This window comes from Tachyglossus aculeatus, chromosome 5 (assembly GCF_015852505.1).
Source record: "Tachyglossus aculeatus isolate mTacAcu1 chromosome 5, mTacAcu1.pri, whole genome shotgun sequence".
In the NCBI taxonomy this organism is placed as follows: Eukaryota; Metazoa; Chordata; class Mammalia; order Monotremata; family Tachyglossidae; genus Tachyglossus; species Tachyglossus aculeatus.
Window position 1 is genome coordinate 18,832,256 of NC_052070.1, and position 23,607 is coordinate 18,855,862.

General features: G+C 43.4%; 1 protein-coding gene across 1 annotated transcript in view; it reads left to right on the top strand.

Moving 5' to 3' along the window:
• The window catches only part of RALBP1 (ralA binding protein 1), a 68,342-nt gene that overhangs the window by 12,053 nt on the left and 32,682 nt on the right, over positions 1-23,607 (top strand). The gene's annotated exons all lie outside the window — the stretch shown is intronic.

Genomic DNA, 23,607 nt, shown 5'->3' on the forward strand with positions numbered 1-23,607 from the left:
TTTATGGCAGTGCTGGATAATGGCATACAACTGTCAAAATTTTGTACAAAGAGTTATTCTGTATGCTGTAAACCAGCAGATACATAAGGTCGAATCCCTTAAAACCATAGAGGGTCCATAGTCTGGGAGGCCTTTGCAAACTGAGCCCCCCCTTTTCCTCTCCTCCTCCTCCCCATTACCCCCCTTCCTCCCTCTGCCCTACCCCCTTCCCCCCAGCACTCGTATATATTTGTACATATTTATTACTCTGTTTTATTAATGATGTGTATATAGCCATAATTCTGTTTATTCTGATGGTATTGACGTCTGTCTACTTGTTCTGTTGTCTGTCTCCCCCTTCTAGACTGTGAGCCCATTGTTGGGAAGGGACCATCTCTGTGTGGTGAAGATTTGTACTTCCCAAGCGCTTAGTAGAAGCAGCGTGGCTCAGTGGAAAGAGCCCGGGCTTTGGAATCAGAGGTCGTGGGTTCAAATCCCGGCTCCGCCACTTGTCAGCTGGGTGACTTTGGGCAAGTCACTTCACTTCTCTGTGCCTCAGTTACCTCATCTGTAAAATGGGGATTAAGACTGTGAGCCCCCAACGTGGGACAACCTGATCAACTTGTAACCTCCCCAGCACTTAGAACAGTGGTTTGCATATAGTAAGCGCCTAATACATGCCATTATTATTTTATTTTTATTTTTTTTAGTACAGTGCTCTGCAAACAGTAAACGCTCAATAAATATGATTGAATGAATGAATAAACCAAATTCCCAAATCCCTCTAAACCAAATTTTGCTTATATCAGAATATCATTACCTCTCCTACCAGGATCCGTGAATTTGCTTTGTGTGATTTTTCAAAAGTTTTCATTTAACTCACCAACGTTAAATTCATTTTTTCATTACTCGTTATCAGTGGGGTTGTGGATTCATTGTTTTATCCAGCAAGCTTCACTGATGTTTGTGGGAAATTGAAGCGTGTCTCATTGGCAGTGAACCCCATCTTCTGTCCTGAATGCTATATGGGATCCATTTCAATCTTTTCAAAATTCTCCTTAAACTAAGGGGAACTTGAAGGTTTGAAGAATGACTTCTTGTTAGTTTCTTGGGATTATTCGAAAACACTGATGCACACAATTTTGCTCCGTCATAGAAGCAGAATGTGCCATGCTTGGCATGTTCATGTGCAGCAGTCTGTATTTTGAAATTTTGTTCAATAAGGTCGTTGATCAGCGATTAGGGAGTAACTTTTAGAAAGTAGAAGTAAAACAGTGATATTTTGCCGAAGTATCCATTTGCCTCTTAAACTTTGATAATATCAAAAAATTCAAAGATCGTATAAGTACCACAAGCAGCGCGGTGTAGTGGATAGAGCACGGCCCGGGAGTCGGAAGGCCATGGGTTCTAATCCTGTGTCTGCTGTATGATTGCTGTGTGACCTTGGACAGGTCACTTTACTTCTCTATGCCCCAGTTACCTCATCTGTAAAACGGGCATTGAGACTGTGTTTAATGTGGGACAGGGACTGTGTTTAACCTGATTTGCTTGTATCCACCCCAGCACTTAGAACAATGCCTGGCATATAGTAAGCACTCAATATATACCATAATTATTATTAATTATTAAAATATTTTCATTCAGTTGAATTTGAGTGCTTACTGTGTGCACAGCACTGTACTAAGTGCTTGGGAGAGTACAATGCAACAGTAAACAGGCACAATCCCTGCCCACCACGAGTTTCCAGTGTAGAGGGACATGTATATGTTTTTCTGTCAATCTTACATAAAAGACTTGTTCCTGCCTTAGGGACCTTGTGGCTTAAATTAGTACAAAATAGAGAACGTAAACGTAGTTAGATTTTAGATTTGTTGGCTTTTTTTCAGAAATTATATATTAAAGTTAAACTTTTAGGGCCAAGGTACAGGGGCGGGGGGCGCGGCGGAGATCCCACCGATCCAGCGATTCCCCTCCCGTCTTCATTCTTGAGGCGTGCTTGCGTTTCCACAGCTACTGGCACCGCTGGATTGTCCTCTCCCAAGCGCTTAGTACAGTGCCCCGCACACAGTAAGCGCTTCGAAATTTGATTGTCATCTGTTGAAAGCGGTTGGACATCTGGAAGTTGGAAGTGCGTTTTCTAAGTGCTCTGCCTTAGGTAAAAAGCACCGCACTCTCAGCCCCAAAGCACTTCTGTGCGTATCCAGAATTAATGTCCATTTTTACCCGTCTCCCCCTCTAGATTTCTTTCCATTTATACCCGTCTCCCCCCTAGAATTCTTTCCATTTATACCGTCCCCGTCTAGATTTCCAGCACTTAGAACAGTGCTTTGCACATAGTAAGCGCTTAATAAATGCCATTATTATTATTATTTTTTTATTTCTTTCCACGTATACCTGTCTCCCCCCAGACTCATTTCTATGTATACCCTTCTCCCCCTCTAGATTTCTTTCCATTTATATCCCTCTCCCCCTCTAGATTTCTTTCCATTTATACCCGTCTCCCCCTCTAGATTTCTTTCCATTTATGCCCGTCTCCCCCTCTAGATTCATTTCTATTTATACCCTTCTCCCCCTCTAGATTCATTTCTATTTATACCCTTCTCCCCCTGTAGATTTCTTTGCATTTATACCTGTCTCCCCTCTAGATTTCTTTCCATTTATATCCCTCTACCCCCGGATTTCTTTCCATTTATACCCGTCCCCCCTCTAGATTTCTTTCCATTTATATCCCTCTTCCCCCGGATTTCTTTCCATTTATACCCATCTCCCCTCTAGATTTCTTTCCATTTCTATCCCTCTTACCCCGTATTTCTTTCCATTGATACCCATCCCCCCTCTAGATTCATTTCCATTTATACCCTCCCTCTATGCCTCCATTATGCCCTCCCTTTGCCCATCCGCCAGGCTAGCTCTCTTCCTCCCTTCCAGGCCCTACTGAGAGCTCACCTCCTCCAGGAGGCCTTCCCAGACTGAGCCCCTTCCTTCCTCTCCCCCTCGTCCCCCTCTCCATTCCCCCATCTTACCTTCTTCCCTTCCCCACAGCACCTGTATATATATGTTTGTACATATTTATTGCTCAATTTATTTATTTATTTTGCTTGTACATATCTGTTCTATTTATTTTATTTTGTTAGTATGTTTGGTTTTGTTCTGTCTCCCCCTTTTAGACTGTGAGCCCACTGTTGGGTAGGGACTGTCTCTATATGTTGCCAACTTGTACTTCCCAAGCGCTTAGTACAGTGCTCTGCACACAGTAAGCGCTCAATAAATACGATTGATTGATTGATTGATTGAACATCTTCTCCCTGATAAGGAAATGCTTTTAAGTAGAGAAGGATGGTGTGAGGGGAAATTATTTCAGGTACAAGTAGTGTAGGGAAGAAAGGCAAGGAGTGGTTAAATGACAGACATGGGTAAATTTGTGAAATTTACGGCCAGAACAGGCAAAGCTGAGTTGTCCTCACTAATTCATTCGTGGAAATTCATGTTTAAAATGGGAGGACAAAGTTTTGTTTTCATGGCATTAGTAAGCATATGTGTAATGCTTTGCACACAATAAGCACTTAAAATGGAGAAGCAGCGTAGCTCGGTGGAAAGAGCACGGGCTTGGGAGTCAGAGGTCATAGGTTCAAATCCCGGCTCCGCCACCTGTCAGCTGTGTGACTTTGGGCAAGTCACTTCACTTCTCTAGGCCTCAGTTACCTCATCTGCAAAATGGGGATGAAGACTGTGAGCCCCCCATGGGACAACCTGATCACCTTGTAACCTCCAGCGTTTAGAACAGTGCTTGGCACATAGTAAGCGCTTAATAAATGCCATTATTATTATTATTATTAAAATGCCATTGACTGATACTGCAGTACTGATGTTTAGTGTTAAAAAATACAAAAGGCCTAGCTGAAGGTAACCGTTTTTATTTATGTGCTGCCATGGGAGCTGAAAGGACTACCATGAAGAAGAGGGGGCATTTGCTCCCTGGCCCTTGGAGTAACCAATGACTCTGGAGGTTGGGGACAGGAGAGGAGGAGCAGGGATGAATTTGACCCTCATCCTGCCTCCTATTTGTCACTCAAGGGACATGACCAATCCTTTGAGACTCTGTGTTTCCCAGAATTCCCATTCCAGGAAGTTCAATCCATGGTTTGCTTGGTTGCTTTTTCATGTATCAAGATTTTATGGTGTGCAGGGTACTGTACTCAATGCTTGAAAAGAATACAAGGACAACTGATTCAAATGAGAGAGAGCGAGTGAGAGAGAGAGTGCCACACCTACTCCACCCCACAGGGAAAGAATAATAAGAAGAAATAACCCCCCCTCCCAAAAATATTAGTATATTATTGGGGTGTCCTCAATGCTCCAAGCAGTCATTCAAATCAATTGTATTTACTAAGTGCTTACTGTGTGCAGAGCACTGTACTAAATGCTTGGGAGAGTACAGTACAACAGATTTGGCAGTCATGTTCCCTGCCGACAAGAACTTGAAGTCTAAACATTAATATTAATAAATAATTTATGATATATATTCATTCATTCAGTTGTATTGAGCACTTATTGTGTGCAGAGCACTGGACTAAGCACTTGGAAAGTATAATTCGGGCAACAAAGAGACAAACCCTAAACAAAAATGGGCTCACAGTCTTAAAGATACGTACAAGCAGGGCCATCCTTGGTCCAACTGAACACTACCTTCAGAGTTTTCTAGAAGTTGGAAAATCAGAGACTCCTCCCTCACCTGCTCTCCTTGGTAAATTCCATGCTCGTTCTTATCTAAGTTAATGTGGGCCAGTGCCCTGCAGCTCTGGTTGTCTCTCCTCCAAGGTCCGGCTTTGGATTGGTCAGAAAAACCCTTGAGAGCCTAAACATAATTTTCTGCTAGCCAGCCAGCATCGCGGCTGCACAAATACAACTAGATTCCGGATTATGTTTATCTTGAATAATTGAAGTTCAGCTGAAATGAACTCCAGTGAAAACTGATAAGCAGTCGTCGTCATTTTAACCCAGGGCCAGGCCAAACAGTGCAGCAACAAGCAGGGTGAGCCACCTCGCTGCCGTCCGCTGGCTTAGCCTCGGAAAGCGGGCTTTTGGGAGAAAGGATGGATCCTCTGCTTCATGTCTCTTTCCTTGGAAAGCAGGCTTTTGGGAGGAAGTATGGATCCTCTGCTTCACGTCTCTTTGCTAGTGCGGAGAAAGGGTCAGGTTCTGTGGGTGCTAAGGTGTGGGTGGAGTCTACAATTTAAATAGCATTTAACTTTCCCACTCTTTCGCCCGCTATAATCAGCACTTATCATTACTTCTAATTCTTTTGTATTGAGCTCTCCCAAGCACTCAGTTCTGCCTCTAGAAAGTACTCAATAAATACCATTGATTGATGCCCACTGAATCCCCCCTAAAAGCCATTATTTTTTGCACACCAGGGGTGAGTGTCTCACTTGAGAGTAGAGTTCAGCCTGGGTCCAGGCTACAGGAGGGTGGTAAACAAGGGAAGTCATTTCTGTCCCCATCCCCCGCAGCCCCCAAACCTCTGCTCCCATATCTCTCCCCCTGCACACTTTCAGGTTAATATGTCTAAAACTGAATTCAACTTCCCTGGCAAAGTCACCCTTCCACCTAACTTGGCAGTAACAGTTGGCAGCACCATTCCTTTTGTCTCCAAAACTCACATCCTTGGTATTTCCTGTGACTCCTCACTCTCTTTCAACTTTCAAAAAGCTCCTGGTGGGCAGGGAACGTATGCATCAAATCAAGTACTTACTACAATGCTCAGCACATAAGTACTTAATAAATAGCTCTGATTGTAAGCTCCTTGCGAGGCAAGGACTATGTCTGTTAACTCTGTTGAATTGTACTATCCCAAGCGCTTAGTACAGGGCTCGATAAATACCATTGATTGATTGTTCGGAGACACTCTGTCCCACCCGGCTTTCCACCAGCCAGTGTGGGGGGCAAAAGTCCCTACAACATGAGGCCTTCACAAAAGCTGAGGAAGACCGGTGGCTGCTGTAGGAGTGAGCAACTCTGAGCCACAGCGAGCCTGAAAGCTGTCTTCTCTAGCCACAGCACCCCATTGACTTTTTTAAAATTTTGTTTATTTGGCATGGAGGGGGGCCATTGCAGGTTTCTGGGAGGCAGCAGGGGCTCTCTGGTGGGAGAAGGCATCGAGGGCACTAGCTGCAACTTGAATCTCCACTTAGATTCATTCAGTCGTATTTCTTGAGCACTTACTGTGTGCAAAGCACTGTACTAAGCACTTGGGAGAAAACAGAACAGTGCATTCCCTGCCCACAATGAGCTCCTCAGACTTATGTCCAAAACAGAATTCCTCATCTTCCCACCTAAACCCCATCCTCTCCCTGTATTTTCCATCTCTGTAGATAACACCATTGCCCTCTCTGACTCATAAGCCTGTAACCATGGCATTTTCCTCAAATCATCTCTCACTCAACCCACATACTCCATCTGTCACCAAATCCTGTTGCTTCTACCTTCACAACGTTGCTAAAATCTGCCTTTTCCTCGCCATCCAAACTGCTACCGTGATGATCCAAGCTCTTATAGCCTACTTGGACTACTGCATCAACTTCCTCGCTGGCCTCCCTGCTCCTATCTCTCCCCGCTCCAGTTCTTTCTTCACTCTGCTTCCTGGATCATTCTTCTCCAAAAAGCTCAGAAACTTCCAATGGTCGCCCATCCATCTCTGCATCAAACAGAAACCATCATTCAGCTCTCCTCCCCAACTTTATCTCACTGATCTACTACCACCCAGCCTGCACACCCTGTTCCTCTCTCACCAACCGACTCGCTGTACGTGGATGTCGTCGATCTCGTCGATGACCCCATTCCCACGTTTCTCCCTCTGGCCTGGAACTCCTTTTCCTTTCATGTCCAGCCAGCCAGCATTCTCCACTCTCTTCACAACACTACTGAAATCATACCTCTTTTAAGAGGTCTTCCCTGAGTAATCCCTCATTTCCCTACCCTGTTCACCGTCCCCTCTGCATTGCCTGTTCACTTGGGTGTATACTCCTTAAGCTCTCTGATACTCATCCCACCCCCAGCATAGTACATATCCTTATGCTCTTCCATTTCCCCTATATGTTATTAATTTTAATATCTGTTTCCCCCACTTGGCCGTAAGCTCCTTGAGCAGGTGTCCTGTCTACCCACTCTGTTGGACTCTCCCAAGTGCTTACTACAGTACTCTGCCCACGGTAGGTACTCAATAAATAGCATTTATAGATTGTCCCCGTGTGGTTTGTGCCACAGCACGTCAGCAGCAGAGGTCTAGGATAGCACGGAAGGGAAGCAGCAGGATTCTCACTGGGTTCACTCAGCTAGGATAGAGAGGCACTGAGGAGTAGGGATTGTCTTTATTGTCTAATTGTATTTTCCAAGCGCTTAGTACAGTGCTCAGCACACAGTAAGCACTCAGTAAATACGATTGAATGAATTAATCTGCCGCTGCAGCTTAAATCCCCGTGGTTCGACATGCACAGAACCTGTCAGGAACAGGGGCCCTGGATGGCATGGAGCCGAGGAGGCAGATGTCGGTTCGTCGTCCCCAGTATTCCCTTTCTCGGTCCCTCCCTCTCCGGCACATTGGCCACCACCGTGGTCCAGATGCTTGTCATATACTGGTATAAATGATCCTGGTAGCAGAATGGAGTATGGGCTGGAAAGGAGAGAGGCTGGCGGCCGGGAAACCAGTCTCCAGCGTCTCTCCTCTTCAGTCCATACTTCACTCTGCTACTAGGATCTTATTTTTAAAATGTTGTTCTGGAAACATGCCCTCCAATCCTCAAAAGTATCCAGTCATTTCTCGTTCATCCACTCAAACAGGAACTCCTGATGATTGGCTATAAGGCACCCCAGCTCCCTCTCACGCACCTCTTTTCCCAGTACATCCCAGTTCACCCTCATGGTTCCTCCCAGGCTCATCTTCTGAGAAGCAGCATGGTGTAGTGCCTAGATCGTGGGGCTGGGAGTCAGGAGTAATGGGTTCTAATCCTGTCTTTGCCACTTGTCTGCTCTGTGACCTTGGGCAAGTCACTTCACTGGGCCTCAGTTGCCTCATATGTAAAATGGGGATTGAGATTGTGAGCTGTATTTGGGACAGGGACTGTGTCCAACCCAATTTGCTTGTCATTTTAGTACAGTGCCTGGCACATAGTAAGCACTTAAATACCATAATTATTATTATTATTATTATCTTACTGTACCTTAGCCTTGATTCTTTCATTCATTCAGTTGTATTGAATGCTTCCTTTGTGCAGAGCACTGTACTAAGCGCTTATAATGATGGTATTAAGTCTTTACTATGTGCCAAACACTATTCTAAGCGCTGGGGTAGATACAAGGTAATCAGGTTGTCCCATGTGGGGCTCACAGTCTTAATCCCTGTTTTTCAGATGAGGTAACTGAGGCACAGAGAAGTTAAGTGACTTGTGCAAATTCACACAGCTGACAAGTGGTGGAGCTGGGACAAAACTTTTGACCTCTGACGCCCAAGCCCGGGCTCTTGCCACTAAGCCACACTGCTTCTACCACTAACACTCTGCTCAGGGCCTCCATCCTGCCTAGAACTCTTTCCTCCTTCAAATCCAACAGAGCATAATTCTCCTTACCTCCAAAGGCCTCCTGAAGTTCAACTTTTTTTTTTAATGGTATTTGCTAAGTGCTCACTATGTGTCAAACACTGTTGTAAGCACCGGGGCACATACCAGTTAATTAGGTTGGACATAGTCCCTGTCCCACATAGTCTAGTCTAAGGAGGCTCTAGAAGGCTTTCCTCAATTGATTTTCTTTTCCCCAGGAAATATCCTCCAATATCACCTCAGGGCTTATCTGCTCACAACTAGAGAACCAGTGGTATATATTGAACCCTAACTTTGTGCAGAGCACTGTACTAAGTGCTTGGAAGAGACCAAAATAACCAAGTTGGCAGGCACGTTCCTTGCCCACTATGAGTTTACACTCTGGAGGGGAGAGGGACATTAATGTAAATAAATAGTTTAGAGATATGTACATAAGTTCTGTGTGGCTGACGGTAAGGTCAGTACCAAATGCCTAAAGGATTCAGATCCGAATGCCTAGATGTTGCAGAAGAGAGTGTGAGTTGGGGAAAAGGGGCCTTAGTGGGGGCAGGCCTTTTGGAGGAGATGTAACCTTAATAAGGCTTTGAAAATGGGGAGAGTGGTGGTTTGGTGTCTGTGGACCAGTGGGAGAACGTGGGAAAGGGGTCAGCGGCAGTGAGATGGACGAGATTGGGGCTAGAAGAGTGAAGTGTGCAGGCTCGGCTGTAGTAGGAGATAAGTGAGGTAAGGTAGGAGAGGGCAAGCTCATTGAATGTTTTAAAGCCGGTGGAAAGGGAGTTTTTGTTTGATGTGGAGAGATGGGAAGGAATAAAGAGTTCAGTTGGGGAGTAGCAGGGAAAGAAAATGGAGATGTAAGATGCCCTGCTGGCAGTAGATCATATCTTTCCCCTTTAGGTTAGGTTGTGTACATTTTAACTGTAGGTCACTTATACCAATTTGGCTTTGATACCTCTGGTGTAAACCCTGAGGGTTGAGTTTGGGGAACAGAATATTTGATGAAAGCATTTTCTCTTTGGTGGGAGTTATCAGTAAGGTGCCTATTGCGACTTTTCATTAGGCCAAGTTGTATAATGTTTATTAACAATTATGGTATTTGGTAAGCACTTACTCTGTGCCAAGCACTGTTCTAAGTGCTGGGGTAGAGCCAAGTTAATCAGATTGGACACAGTTCCTATCTCACATGGGGCTCACAGTCTTAAGTGGGAACTCACATATTCTGTCACCGAATCCTGCCAGTTCTACCTTCAGAACATCTCTAGAATTTTCTCCTTCTTTGTCATCCAAACTGCTACTATGCTGATCTGAGCCTTATCGTATCCCCGCCTTGATCACTGCATCAGTCTCATCGCTGACCTTCTTGTTTCCCATCTCTCCCCTAGCTCATCCATACTTCGCCCTGTTGCCTGGAATGTTTTTCTGAAAAAAATGCTCAGTCCACATCTCTCCTTGTCTCAAAAACCTCCAGGTGTTCAAACAGACTATCGGCTTTAAGGCCCTCATTAAGTACTCTTTCCCTTCTATCTTGCCTCATTGATCTCCTACTACATCCCAGCCCATGACTTCACTCCTCTAATGCCAACCTGCTCACTGTACCAGTGATCTCATCTATCTTGTTCATTCATTCAATCGTATTTATTGAGTATTTACTGTGTGCAGAGCACTGTACTAAGCGCTTGGGAAGTACAAGTTGGCAACATATAAAGACGGTCCCTAGCCAACAACAGGCTCACAATCTAGAAGCGGGAGACAGACAACAAAACAAGGTCCTCCCTTTGGCCTGGAACATCCTCTCTCCCCAAATATCTGACAAAGCACCTCTCTCCCCACGTTCAAAGCCCTACTAAAATCCTGTCTTCCCCAAGAAGCCTTCCCTAAGTCCTTCTTTCTGAGTCACCTATGCACTTGGGTCTGTACCCACTTATAATATTTACCTCTCTCCCAGCCCAACAGCAATCAGACAATAAAATAAGTTTCAGGTAGCTATTTACATAACTCCCTCTCTAGACTGTAAGCTCCTCTTGGGCAGGCAACTTGTCAGCAACTCTACTGTATTATACTTTCCCAAGCATTTAGTCTTTTCAGAAAGAAATTAATTGAAAAGTTCACTATTGACTTAATAACATCGTTTAGCTTTTTGAGAAGAGCTGATTAACACTGGTACTGCCTGACTGCTTGATATCTATAACTACTGCAGGTGGTGGCTCGTCCCCCTCTCCATCGCCCCCATCTTACCTCCTTCCCTTCCCCACAGCACCTGTATATATGTATATATGTTTGTACATATTTATTACTCTGTTTATTTATTTATTTTACTTGTACATATCTATTCTATTTTATTTTGTTAGTATGTTTGGTTTTGTTCTCTGTCTCCCCCTTTTAGACTGTGAGCCCACTGTTGGGTAGGGACTGTCTCTATATGTTGCCAATTTGTACTTCCCAAGCGCTTAGTACAGTGCTCTGCACATAGTAAGCGCTCAATAAATACGATTGATGATGATGATGGTGGCACAAACACATTTATCATGACATACCTGTCTTATTGCAAATGTGTACACAACGATTGTCTCCCAAATAGTGCCAATTATCCACATTGAACCTTTCTATGAACTTCTTTTCACAAAGCATCTGACAAAAATATAGTTTATATAACTTGGCTTCCAAACTGTATGCACTTTAGAAAACTCTTTACCGACACAGAAATTTATGTCAAAATGTTCCTGAGGTATTTCCTAAATACTATTCTTCTTTTCAAGATCTGCTTCACTAAAACAAGCGATAGGTTCTCAGAGTAATTTTTACTGTTCCTTATTTGGGGATATCTTCTTTCCAAGCTTCGCAATCAGTGGAAGAATAAGTTCTCAATGTGGCCTAGTGGAAAGACCATGATTTGGGAGTCCGAGGACTTGGGTTCTAATACCAGCTTCACCACTTATCTTCTGTTTGACCTTGGGCAAGTTACTTCACTTCCTTGTGCCTCAGTTACTCCACCTGGCAAATGGAGATTAAATACCTGTTCTCCACACTTAGACCATGAGCCCCATATGCACCAGGGACTGTGTCCAATCTGATTATCTTATGTCTATCCCCAGCACTTAGTACAGTCCTGGGCACATAGGAAATGCTTAACAAGACAATTGTGATTATTAATTATCTTAAAAATTAATAATAACCATTGGCGTCTGATAAATACTCACTGTGAGTGGTGAGGGGCCAGGAAGTGTGCACTACTTTGTATTTTCAGGTATGCAGTGGGACAAGAGAGTCTCTCTGAAAGACACATTTGAGGGCAACTCTTTTTTTTTGCCTTATGGAACTTGATATTGGGCAGGTAATGTCACTGCTTATTGTTATATTTTACTGTCCCAACCACTTAGTACAGTGTTCTGCACACAGTAAGTGCTTTATAAAAATGATTGAATGATCAAATAGTGCTAATTCAGCTTTCCTGTTGTCAGCGAGGTGAATTCTTGTATTGTCTCAGTATCTGCTTTCCAAAGATAGGAGCAGGGAAGAAAAGTCACTGGTGTTTTATGAGTTCCTTAATAACTTTTAATCTTGATACCGATGCCCAATCAGTCATTCAGTGAATCAGTGTTGTTTATTGAGCCTTTACTGTGTGCAGAGCCTTGTACTAGGTATTTGGGAAAGTACAGCAGAGTTAATGGAATGGATCCCTGCCCACAAGGAGCTTACAGTTTACAGGGGAAGACAGACATTAAAATAGATTAGAAGCAGAGGAAATAGTAGAGCATATGAATATTTACTGATATATTTGCTAATTGTGTGGCTGAGGTATCAGAGTGCTTAAAGGGTAACAGCCAAGTATAGTGGATGCAGAGGGAAAGGCGGATAGCGGAAATACATGGCTTAAGCATGGAAGACTTCTTGGAGATGTGATTTTAGGAGGGTTTTGAAGGTGGAGAGGGTGGTGGACTGTCAGATGTGAAGGAGGAGGGAGTTCAGGCCCAAGGGAAAACAAGACTGAGACACAGAGAATAGGTTGGTGTTTGCACAGTGGTGTGTGCCAGCTGGGTTGTAGTAGGAGATCAATGAGGTCAGGTAGAAGGGAGAGCAGATTGATGCCTTAAAGCCAGTGCTAAGGAGTTTCTGTTGGTTGTGGAGGTGGATGGGCGGCATCAAGGAGGCTGATGCAGTAGTTGAAGCAGGAAATAATAAATGCTTGGATCAGCATAGTAGCTATTTGAATGGATAGGAAAGGGTGGATTTTAGCAATATCGTGATGGTAGATCTGACAGGATTTGGTGACAGATGGAATATGTGGGTTGGGTGAAAGAGATGAGTCGAAGATAATGCCAAGGTTATGGGCTTGTGAGACAGAGGTTGGGAAGACGAATTTCATTTTTACATGTCAAGTTTGAGGTGTTGGTGGGACATCCAAGTAGAGATGTCCGGCAGCCGGGGGGAAGTGCGAGACTGAAGAAGAGAGAAGACAGAACCGGAGAGGTATATTTGGGCATTGGCGGTTTAGAGATGGTAGTTGAAGCTGTAGAAATGAGTGAGTTCTGCTTGAGAGTGGGTGTACGTGGAGACCCAAATTGAACCGTGAGACACCCCAACAGTTAGAGGGTGGAAGGCAGAAGAGAACCCTGTGAAAGAGAATGAGAAGGAGCAGCCATAGAAATAGGAGGAGAACCAGGAGAAGACAGTGTTAGCTGAGGGTAGAGAATGTTTCCAGGAGAAAGGGATCCCAATAAAGGCATTTAAATAGGAAAGGAATTTTCTAAGAGAAGATGGAGAAAGAACAGAGAGGTGAAAGAGCCTTTACTTTCTCAGGCATGGAAAGAAAATGTATTTTTCTATACTGAGAAAGGCCCAGAGCTATTTGGAAGGCCTGCCTGCTCTTATGTCCTCCAGTTTTCTTCTGTTTCTCTTTCATCCAGTCAACAGGACAATAAAAGATTAAAAGGCCCACTTCAATGGTTTATGCCCCCGCAAGTCTCATCTGGCCCTACTATTTGCTTTCCCAATTTTCACTATGTTTAGGAGCCCTGACTTCTCTCCTTCCTGCAGTTTTGTCTTTCCTTCATTAATTCAGTCGTATTTACTGAGTGCTTACTGAGTGTAGAGCACTGTACTGTGTGCTTGGAAAGTAGAATACAGCAGTAAAGAGAGACAATCCCTGCCCACAACGAGCTCACAGCCTAGACAGGGGCTTTCCATTCTTTCAGGACATCCAGGGAGACATTTTAAAGTAAACATGTCCCAAACTGAACTCCTTATCTTCCCCACCAAACCCTGTCCTTCCCTTGTCTTTCCCATCGCTTTAGACAATACTACTATCCTCCATGTTTCACAAGCCCACAATTTTGGCGTTTTTCTCGACTCATCTCTCTCGTACCACGTACATATTCAATCTGTCATCAAATCCTGCTAGTTATCCCTTCACAATATTGCTAATATTTGCCCTTTTCTCACCATTCAACCTGCTACCACACTGACCGAAGCACTTATCCTGTCCTGCCTTGGACAAAGTCTCTGTCCCGCCTAGGGCTCACAGACTAATTAGGTGGGAGTACACCTATTGAATCCCCATTTTACAGTTGAGGAAACTGAGGGGCAGCAAAGTTAAGTTACTTGCCCGAGGTCACTCAGGAAGTCATTGGCTGAGCCGGGATTAGAATCCCAGTCCTTTGGTTTCCCGTTCTCTTTCCTTTCCACTAGGCCATGTATGTGCTTTGCATGTACGTGTTCCTGAAGTCTCTGTGTCTTATGTGAAGCAAACTCAGGTTGGTAGGAGAAATGGGTCTTCCACTTCCCTGTCTCTCAGATGACTGACTAGAAGGCAAGTTCAGGCACAGAAGAGGAGGCAGGAAGCACCAGTTTATTATCTTAGCTATGGTAGTGTGCTTTCAAATCTTCCAAACAGGGCTTTTGGGAAGAAAAGGTTAAAGTCTTTGTGACCCAAGCAGGGAGCATTAGTGGGTGAGGGAGTCTGGTTTGCTTAATTAAGCTTAATTTGCTTAAGGGGCAGGGAGCGTATCTGTTAATTATGTTGTGTTGTACTCTCCCAAGCGCTTACTACAGTGTTGTGCACCCTGGGAAGTACTCCATAAATACAAATGATTGATTGATAGTATGGTCTTCTCTGCCAAAGGAAAAGAGCTAGCTATGCTCCGGGGCCATTTGGGATGGAGCTTGGTTTTCCTGGGGATTTTCCCATAGGGTAAGCCTTGCTCTCCCTCCTGGTCTGCTAACTGCCTGGCTGCGTAGGTCTCCTTAATCTGTTCCTTCCTGAGATCCTGATGAAGATTTCCACATGGTGAGATTGTTTTTCCCTACATAACCAATATCTGTTCAATAGGCCAGAGACATTAGGACTGTGTTTTAGAATAACGGACTGATTCTACTGTTTTTCTCCAAACACAAACCTTAAGAGCAGAGGCACCCGTGCCTTGCAGATCTTAACTAGGTCATATGTTTAGAAACTGCTTAATCCTTTAATCAATCTTGGTGAGGGCAATGCAAAACATCGGCTCTGGGGAACTTATATTTGAATCCTTGTGTTCACATTGATTAAACATTGGCTTTTGCCATTGTTTTGCCGGGGGACCTAGTTCAGCCGTGGTTGCCAGGGCTTTTGGAGAAATAGCCCACAGATCCTTGCTAGCCACCCCATGCCACTTTTCCCTTTGACATGCATTAGGGGCAGGAAGGTTAATGTGCTTCATGTTGCCACTGCGTGCTTAGTTGTACAGCTACAAGCTAGCCCCTGTCTCACTACAATGAATCTAGCACCAATACTTGTATGCGTTGGTTAAGTTGCATGCTATAGTGGATAGCACATGGGCCAGGGAACCAGAAAGTCATGAGTTCCAATCCTGACTCTACCACTTGTCTGCTTTGTGACCTTGGGAAAGCCACTTCACTTCTCTGTGCCTCAGCTACCTCATCTGTAAAATGGGGATTGAGACTGTGAGCCCCAGGATGGGACAGGGACTGTGTTCAACTCGATTTGTTTATAACCACTCCAGGGCTTAGTACAGTACCTAGCACATAGTAAGTGCTTAACAAATACCATCATTATTATTCTTATTATATCACCTGGGCTGCCAGGTTCCCCAATTTTTTCCACTCCACTATCACCTGAAGTGCTCTTTAAGAGATCCTTCTTTATTGATTTTCTCCTCAGGAAATGGAGAGCAGTTGGTCAAGATCATTAAATAGCCTTTCATGTTCTCTTTTGCTATGAAGCCAAGATTACCCAGAATTTAACATACTGCTACTGTAAATAGCCAAGAGCAGGGGGCAGAAAAAGGCCCAGAATGGTGTTTTAACACTGTATGAGGAGTCCTATCCACAGTGACACAGATTTGCGTAGATAGTGAAGGACATTGTAAATGTTAGGGAGAGAGGCCTCATTGATCATGGCAATCCTCTGGGAATGTGGATGTGTGTGTCTTTTTTATCCCAAGCACTGATTTTAAGATCATGGGCAGATGGGGGCTTAAAATGGCACCAGAACACTCTATTCTCAGAAGTTAAACACTTAAAGCCCCTTCACAAACAAACCTACCCCTTACAGCTTTTCCTCTTGGATCCTGCTTTCTAATCTCTTAATCACTTCCATTGCTGTTCTGTGGATCCTGACCAATTTTTTCAATATCTCAAGATATGGATGCCGGAACTGGACATAGTATCCCTCTAATAACCTCAACAATGCCAAGTATAGCAGAAACATTACTCTTTTGCTCTTGCATAGCATGTATTTTGTATATATGAGCATCCTAATATCACACGGATTTAAAATAGCTGCCCTGCAACTTTGACTCATTTGACTCCTCTCCACCATTAACTCTCGATCTTTTTTTTTTTTTTAATGTGGCCAATCAGTCATCTTGAGCCTATATATTTTGGAATCTTTATCCCCATCTGTATTTCCTTAGGCTTTTCCCTGTTCAAAATTATCCAGTTTTTTGATGGGCCATTCCTATAATTACTAAAGATTCTCTTGAAACCATGTCTTTTTTTTTTTTTTTTGAGGTCCTAGCAGCACCATTTAAATAACTTGTAAAACTGAACACAGTTCTCTGTTTCTTCACTTGGCTTTTGGGGAGAAGAGCCTAGAACTCTGAACGGCTGCTTAAATCCCCATGGCTTGGGGCCTGCAGAAGATGTCAGGAGCAGATCCCCTTGGTAGTTGGGAGGAAAGGCAGTTGTTTTCTCTGTTCCTTCACCCAGCCCCGGTGGAAAAGGCAGTGGATGCTGTAGTTCTTGGGGTTCATGACAGTTTGACACACTTTGCTCTGCGAAACGTATTCAGGTGAAGGGAGGGGGACGGAGCTTGCGGAGAGCGGCCAATGCTGCCACCGCTAGCCACGCAGTGTCGGGGAAGAGGGCTGAAGCAGAAAGCACCTGCGGAAGCCTCAAGTTGGTTTTCTTTTTATTTGAAAATAAATAAAGAATAAATCCTCCTGGGCCAGTGGTGGTTCGAGGCAGGACCACCCTCAGACCAGAGAGGATGGGGCCGAGGGTCAGGTTGCATCACGTGACAGACTGGAAGAGGCGGCGCCGAGTCCGTGAGGGAGGTGCTGCCATGTTGGACCGTAGTTCAACCCCCTTGCCTTGGGACTGGTAGAATTAATACGATGCCCGGACAACTTCATAAGCCAACCAGATGGCTCTTACACAAACTGCACCCCCATCTCACGGACCCATTATCGGTTGCTGTACTCACTGACGATGTGTGATTTCCCAAGGGTAGCCTGGTCGCAAATCCTGTACTAGGTAAGGTAGTTTGTATCTCGGTTCTACCCAAATTGGTTGCCCTATTCTTTAAAATTCTGAATACCAAATTCAGTAGAGCATATCACTTGAAGAACAAGCAGTGTATTTGGTATTCAAGTGTTGTTTTAAATAGAAATAACTGCCCCGAGGTAGAGGAAAATTAGTGTAGTTAGATTAGTGAGGATCATGTGAGTAGCGATGTTTTCTCTTCACCTGGATGTTTGAGAACGATATATGATATTTTATGAATTTTTTTTTCAGTCAAGCCCAGCAAAAACTGTTGAATGTAGTGGTTCTGCCACTCATCTGCTGTGTGACCTTGGGCAAGTCACTTAACTTAGCTATTCCTCACAGTTGCCTCATCTGGAAAATGGGGATTAAGAGTGAGCCCCCCATGTGGGACATGTACTGTGTCCAACCTGATCAGCTTACATCTGCTGCAGCATGTAGTACAAGACCACTCGCCCATATCCTACTTCTGGCCTGGAACACCCTCCCTCCTATCAGACAGGTAATTGCTCTCCCCCACTTCAAAGCCTTATTGAAGGTACATCTCCAAGAAGCTTTCCCTGACTAAGCCCTCCTCTCCTTCCACTCCCTTTTGTGCAGCTCTTACTTGCTCCTTAGTCATTCTACCTCCCCTTCCCACAGCACATAGGTATATATCTGCTCCTTTCTTTCTTTCTTTCTTTCTTTCTTTCTTTCTTTCTTTCTTTCTTTCTTTCTTTCTTTCTTTCTTTCTTTCTTTCTTTCTTTCTTTCTTTCTTTCTTTCTTTCTTTCTCTCTCTCTCTCTTTCTTTCTTTCTTTCTCTTTCTTTTTCTTTCTTTCTTTCTTTCTTTCTTTCCTTCTTTCTTTCCTTCTTTCCTTTCCTTCTTTCCTTCTTTCCTTTTCTTTCTTTCTTTCTTTTTCTTTTTCTTTCTCTCTCTCTCTCTCTCTCCTTCTTCCCCTCCTTTCTTCCCCTCCTTTCTTCCCCTCCTTTCTTCCCCTCCTTTCTTCCCCTCCTTTCTTCCCCTCCTTTCTTCCCCTCCTTTCTTCCCCTCCTTTCTTCCCCTCCTTTCTTCCCCTCCTTTCTTCCCCTCCTTTCTTCCCCTCCTTTCTTCCCCTCCTTCCTTCCTTCCTTCCTTCCTTCCTTCCTTCCTTCCTTCCTTCCTTCCTTCCTTCCTTCCTTCCTTCCTGCCTACCTTCCTTCCTTTCTTTCTTTCTTTCTCTCTCTCTCTCTCTTTCTTTCTCTCTCTCTCTCTCTTTCTTTCTTTCTTTCTTTCTTTCTCTCTCTTTCTCTCTCTTTCTCTCTCTCTCTTTCTCTTTCTCTCTCTTTCTCTCTCTCTTTCTCTCTCTCTCTCTCTCTTTCTTTCTCTCTTTCTTTCTCTCTTTCTCTCTTTCTTTCTCTCTTTCTTTCTCTCTCTCTCTCTTTCTCTCTTTCTTTCTCTCTCTCTTTCTCTCTCTCTTTCTTCATTCATTTATATTAATGTCTGTTACCCCCTCTAGACTGTGAGCCCCTTATGGGCAGGAATCTATCTTGTTATATTGTACTCTCCCAAGTGCTTAATACAGTTTTTAGCACACAGTAAATAAACACTCATTAAATACAATTGAGTGAATGATTGAATGAAAGGGCCTGGGACATAGTAAGCAGTTAACAAATACCATTAAAAAAAATCCATCTGGACTTGAGTGCCCTTGAAGCAGTGCTGACAAAGTAAACCTCGCTGTTGTTTAAAGAGTACATTAGACCTGCTAGCTGTAAAACTGGTAAAACAAGATTTTTTTTTTTTGCATTTTGATATATCCCGTTTATCTAGCTTAACAAGCTGTCAATTCAGCAATAAGCCGAAAATCTATTTCAGAAGATTTGGACATGACCCATTTTGTCATGTTTTTTTTCTTTATACTGTTCAGTTCTGTGCATAGGGGGGTGATTATATGTTGCTGACTAAGATTGAGCCCCAGTCAGTAGTATTTTTTGAGCACTTACTGTGTGCAGAGCACTGTACTAAAGAACTTGGGAAAGTACAATACAATAGAGTGGGTAGGCGTTTCCCTCTGTACACTGCAAGCTCCTAGTAAATAGGGATCACAAGATATTGAAATAGATGAGAGCTAGGGGAAAACAGTAGAGTTTTCTACTGGACAGGAGAGTACAATATAACAAGATACATTCCTGCCCACAAGGGGCTCACAGTCTAGAGGGGGTAACAGACATTAATATAAATGAATGAAGAAAGAGAGAAAGAAAGAGAGAAAGAGAGAGAGAGAGAGAGAAACTCTTTTTTTGGAAATAAAGCTATTTCCAAAAGTCGTGTGAGGCCTAGGCAGAAAAGATGATTTCAAGTGTATATCATGTTTCTTTGGCGAAATGTATGTACTTTTTACTTAACATTGTGTTCTTGGTCTTGTGAAAACTCTGGTTTGCCTATAAGAATTGTTGATAGGGGATCCCCAAAGTAAAGGTAGGGGGATTCACTGGCCTGGAAACTCTGCCTCATCTTGCTATTCCAATACTTTGCACAGTCCTTTGCCCTTCAAGCATCTTTCCTGCAAGTGCTCACAGGAGTCATAGGCCCGAGGACTCCCAGCTGTAGTAAGTTCAGGTGTTCTGGGTCTACATCCCTTCAATCAATCAATCAATCATATTTATTGAGCGCTTACTGTGTGCAGAGCACTGTACTAAGCGCTTGGGAAGTACAAGTTGGCAACATCCCTTCATTTTCATTTCAGTATTTCAACAGTAAGACACCTCAACTTCTGTCAAAATAGTATGAAAATAATTCTCTCTGACTGTATTTTCTCATAAATTAGCCCCTCGGGGACAGGGATTGTGTTTACCAATTTTATTGTATTGTACTTTCCCAACCGCACTCAAATACCATTGATTGAGTGATTGAAGGAACTACCATTTGCCTTTATTCACTCAAGATTTCCCCAGTGATTTTCATTCTTAATACTAGCCAAACAAGGAAATTTATTTTATATTGTGGCAATATTTATGAAAGGGTTATTCATCTGCCTTCCTAGTAAGCCTGAATAATACAAAAAATCTGTAACCTATTCCCACAGCATAACGTTTGCATTGATTTATCCATCACCCATCTGTGCATGTCCTGGAGCTAGTCAAATAGTGCCAGGCAAATAGTTCCTGCCGTTTTAGGGATTTCTATTTTGTCGTCTTTTTGGAATATTCACAAATACACGGGGGTGATATATATAATTGGTCTGTTTATGAATCAGTCAAGTAATCATTCAGTCATATTGAGCGTGTGTGTGCAGAGCACTGTACTTAGTACTTGGGAGAATACAGTATAACAGAGGTGGTATTCATTCATTCATTCGGTCATATTTATTTCGGTCCCTTCATTTTCATTTCATTATTTCAACAGTAGGACACCTCAGCTTCTGTCAAAATAGTATGAAAATAATTCTCTCTGACTGTATTTTCTCATAAATTAGACTTTTAGACTGTGAGCCCACTGTTGGGTAGGGACTGTCTCTATATGTTGCCAATTTGTACTTCCCAAGCGCTTAGTACAGTGCTCTGCACATAGTAAGCGCTCAATAAATACGATTGATGATGATGATGATAAATTAGCTCCTCGGGGGCAGGGATTGTGTTTACCAATTTTATTGTATTGTACTCTCCCAACCACACTCAAATACCATTGATTGATTGAGTGATTTTAGGAACTACCATTTGCCTTTATTCACTCAAGATTTCCCCAGTGATTTTCATTCTTAATACTAGCCAAACAAGGAAATTTATTTTATATTGTAGTCTTTTAGACTGTGAGCCCACTGTTGGGTAGGGACTGTCTCTATATGTTGCCAACTTGTACTTCCCAAGCGCTTAGTACAGTGCTCTGCACACAGTAAGCGCTCAGTAAATACGATTGATTGATTGATTGAGCGCTTACTATGTACAAAACACTGTACTAAGCTCTTGGAAAGAACAGTTCAGTATTGAAGAGAGACAGTCCCTGCCCACAACAGGCTTACAGTCTAGAAGGGGGGAGACAGACATCAAAATAAGTAAACAGGCATCAATAGCATCAATATAAATAAATAGAATTATAGATATATACACAGCAAAACAAGGAAACAGGCATTAATATAAATAAATAGAATTTTAGATATGTACATATATAAAGTGCTGTGGGGCAGGGAGGTGAGAGAGCAAAGGGAGGGAGTTGGGGAGATGGGGAGGGGAGGGGAAGCTGAGGAAAAGGGGGGCTTAGTCTGGGAGGGCCTCTTGGAGGAGGTGAGCCTTCAGTAGGCATTGAAGGGGGGAAGTATGATTGTTTGGCAGATTTGAGGAGGGAGGGCGTTCCAGGCCAGAGGGAGGACATGGGCCAGGTGTGCTGTACTACTACTACTACTACTAATAATAATAATGATGGCATTTGTTAAGCGCTTAGTATGTGCAAAGCACTGTTCTAAGTGCTGGGGAGGATACAAGGTGATCAGGTTGTCCCACTTGGGGCTCACAGTCTCAATCCCCATTTTACAGATGAGGTAACTGAGGCCCAGAGAAGTTAAGTGACTTGCCCAAAGTCACCCAGCTGACAATTGGCAGAGCCGGGATTTGAACCCATGACCTCTGACTCCAAAGCCCGTGCTCTTTCCAGTGAGCCACGCTGCTTCCAGGGAATCAGTTCAGATCTGGTCCCTTGCTTATCAGGGGCTCATGTTCCGGTTGATGAAGCAGTGTGACCCAGTGGAAAGAGCACAGGCCTTGGGGTCAGAGGACCTGGGTTCTAATCCCAGCTCTGCCACTTGCCTGCCGTGTGATCTTAGGCAAGTCACTTCACTTCTCTGTGTCTCAGATCCTTGAACTGTAAAATGGGGATTCAGTACCTGTTCTCCCTCCTACTTAGACCGTGAGCTCCATGTAGGACCGGGACTGTGGCCGGTGTGATTAGCTTGTATCTACCCAAGGGCTTAGAATGGTGCTTGACACATAGTAAATAAATACAATAATAATAACGATAATGATGATAAAAAGACAGGCACACAGAACAGTAAGAAACAGCAGTGAAAAATTAAAATCAGCCTTCCAAAGTAGGGGGCATTCCACAACTCCAGGCAACTCATCCTTAGCAAAAAGCCAGTGCAACCTTTTCAGTGTTTTAAAAGTTCAGAAAGTAGGGTTAGCTCTTTTTACATTACATTGTTTTCCCTGCTTGGGTAGTACCATTTTAACTAACTGTGCTACAGCAGTTTAGCCGCCCTGTTATCTTTCAAGATCCTCACTTGTCCTAGCTAACAGACATGTCCTATATTACATTGAACGCTGCTAGGATACTGGTAGAAGGCCTGTTATTATAGGGTGATACTGTTAATGAATCTGCCTTCCAATTTGATGACAAAAATCATTCCTAGATGATGTGGACGAAACTCCTTGAGGAGTCAGATGTAATGTTCAGGCAGATCCAGATCTCCCAAGAAGTTGGACATAACTAGCACTTTGTAGGCCTCCATTAAAATCTAACACTACACTGTCAGTTTATTATTATTGTATTTACTAATTTCTTGGTTGGGATTTCTCCATCTTCAGAAGAGCATCGTAGCCAGTGTATTACCTAGAGTGTATCAAATTAAAGTGGTAGCCTTTAGTTCTGCGATTCTGAAGCAGATCTGTGGCTGTGTCTAGGACTTTGCTAGTACAGACGAGCTGGGGGAAAAGGTGAGTAAAAAGAGGTGGGAGAGTGAAAAACAGCTAGAAGGTGGGTGTGGGAGGAGTGGAGAGAACGAGTTGGAGGATTTTGGGTGAAGAGAACAGGTAGGTTAAGGGAAAACTAAACTCCTGTGGGCAGGGATCTTATCTACCAACTGTATTGTATTGTATTGTCCCATATGCTTAGTACCGTGTTCAGCACACAGTTAACACTTAATACCATGGATTGATTGAATGAAGGTATAATAAGATGGGTGGTAATGGTCATAGTTTAATTGCTCCAGGTGTCCAGGGGAAGAGCTACACAGATGGGCTGAGAGGATGGCTTGCTTTTGGGTGAAGCTCCTGAAAGTTAACCCTTGTTATATCTAGCCATAATTCCCCCTGCCTGTTATAGAAGTGATGGATACTCGGAGTGCATCCTGTACTCTCACCATCCTCAAGAATATCGAAGTACTCAAGAGGCAGCTTTCCCTAGTGGAAAGAGCATTCAGCTGGGAATTAGAAGACCCAACCTCTCCTCTCAGCCACTTGTGATCTTGGGCAAATCACTTAACTTTAGTTTCCTTATAATTAATAATTATCATTATTATTATTATTATTATGGTTTTGTTAAGCACTTACTA